This window comes from Eucyclogobius newberryi, unplaced genomic scaffold (assembly GCF_026437365.1).
Source record: "Eucyclogobius newberryi isolate DKJ021-1_F unplaced genomic scaffold, fEucNew1.0.hap1 SCAF_392, whole genome shotgun sequence".
In the NCBI taxonomy this organism is placed as follows: domain Eukaryota; kingdom Metazoa; phylum Chordata; class Actinopteri; order Gobiiformes; family Gobiidae; genus Eucyclogobius; species Eucyclogobius newberryi.
Window position 1 is genome coordinate 27,501 of NW_027316048.1, and position 2,500 is coordinate 30,000.

Sequence of the window (2,500 nt, forward strand, 5' to 3'; positions counted from 1 at the left end):
CCTCCAGGCCCCAGGGGAGTGCTTTTCAGGGGTCAAACAGTGCACTGATGATGGGGGATTATTTCATTTTGCTCATTTTGGTGTTTTTTTTTTTTTTTTTTTTTTTTTTTTTTTTTTCACATTTTAACCCATTTTAACCCATTTTGCTCACCCCGCACTCTGCCGCATATGAGGCCGGGGAAGGGCCACTCTGGCTGGGCATGGCCTCCGCTGAGCACCCCCTGGAGCCACTGGAGCCCCCGGAGGCCCTCCAGAGCCACCCCCCACTGTCCCCAGACTCACCCGGGGGAAGGGCCACTCTGGCTGGGCATGGTCTCCACCAAGCAGCCCCTGGAGCCCCCGGAGCACCTCCAGAGCCACCCCCCACTCTCCCCAGACTCTGCCCGGGGAAGGGCCACTCTGGCTGGGCATGGTCTCCACCGAGCACCCCCTGGAGCCCCTGGAGCCCCCGGAGCACCTCCAGGGCCAGCCCCCACTCCTCCAGACTCACCCCGGGGAAGGGCCACTCTGGCTGGGCATGGCCTCCACCAAGCACCCCCCTGGAGCCCCTGGAACCCCCGGAGGCCCTCCAGAGCCACCCCCCACTCTCCCCAGACTCACCCCGGGGAAGGGCCACTCTGGCTGGGCATGGCCTCCACCAAGCACCCCCTGGAGCCCCTGGAACCCCCGGAGGCCCTCCAGAGCCACCCCCCACTCTCCCCAGACTCACCCCGGGGGAGGGCCACTCTGGCTGGGCATGGTCTCCACCAAGCACCCCCTGGAGCCCCCGGAGCACCTCCAGGGCCACCCCCCACTCCTCCAGACTCACCCCGGGGAAGGGACACTCTGGCTGGGCATGGCCTCCGCCGAGCACCCCCTGGAGCCCCTGGAACCCCCGGAGCACCTCCAGAGCCACCCCCCACTGTCCCCAGACTCACCCGGGGGAAGGGCCACTCTGGCTGGGCATGGTCTCCACCAAGCACCCCCTGGAGCCCCCGGAGCACCCCCAGAGCCACCCCCCACTCTCCCCAGACTCACCCCGGGGAAGGGACACTCTGGCTGGGCATGGTCTCCACCAAGCACCCCCTGGAGCCCCCGGAGCACCTCCAGAGCCACCCCCCACTCCTCCAGACTCACCCCGGGGAAGGGACACTCTGCCTGGGCATGGCCCCCACTGAGCACCCCCTGGAACCCCTGGAGCCCCCGGAGCACCTCCAGAGCCACCCCCCACTGTCCCCAGACTCACCCGGGGGAAGGGCCACTCTGGCTGGGCATGGTCTCCACCAAGCAGCCCCTGGAGCCCCCGGAGCACCTCCAGAGCCACCCCCCACTCTCCCCAGACTCTGCCCGGGGAAGGGCCACTCTGGCTGGGCATGGCCTCCACCGAGCACCCCCTGGAACCCCTGGAACCCCCGGAGGCCCTCCAGAGCCACCCCCCACTCTCCCCAGACTCACCCCGGGGAAGGGCCACTCTGGCTGGGCATGGTCTCCACCAAGCACCCCCTGGAGCCCCCGGAGCACCTCCAGAGCCACCCCCCACTCCTCCAGACTCACCCCGGGGAAGGGACACTCTGCCTGGGCATGGCCCCCACTGAGCACCCCCTGGAACCCCTGGAGCCCCCGGAGCACCTCCAGAGCCACCCCCCACTCTCCCCAGACTCTGCCCGGGGAAGGGCCACTCTGGCTGGGCATGGTCTCCACCAAGCACCCCCTGGAGCCCCCGGAGCACCCCCAGAGCCACCCCCCACTCTCCCCAGACTCACCCCGGGGAAGGGCCACTCTGGCTGGGCATGGTCTCCACCAAGCACCCCCTGGAGCCCCCGGAGCACCTCCAGAGCCACCCCCCACTCCTCCAGACTCACCCCGGGGAAGGGACACTCTGGCTGGGCATGGCCTCCGCCGAGCACCCCCTGGAGCCCCTGGAACCCCCGGAGCACCTCCAGAGCCACCCCCCACTGTCCCCAGACTCACCCGGGGGAAGGGCCACTCTGGCTGGGCATGGTCTCCACCAAGCACCCCCTGGAGCCCCCGGAGCACCCCCAGAGCCACCCCCCACTCTCCCCAGACTCACCCCGGGGAAGGGCCACTCTGGCTGGGCATGGCCTCCACCAAGCACCCCCTGGAGCCCCTGGAACCCCCGGAGGCCCTCCAGAGCCACCCCCCACTCTCCCCAGACTCACCCCGGGGGAGGGCCACTCTGGCTGGGCATGGTCTCCACCAAGCACCCCCTGGAGCCCCCGGAGCACCTCCAGAGTCACCCCCCACTCCTCCAGACTCACCCCGGGGAAGGGACACTCTGGCTGGGCATGGCCTCCGCCGAGCACCCCCTGGAGCCCCTGGAGCCCCCGGAGCACCTCCAGGGCCACCCCCCACTCCTCCAGACTCACCCCGGGGAAGGGACACTCTGGCTGGGCATGGCCTCCGCCGAGCACCCCCTGGAGCCCCTGGAACCCCCGGAGCACCTCCAGAGCCACCCCCCACTGTCCCCAGACTCACCCGGGGGAAGGGCCACTCTGGCTGG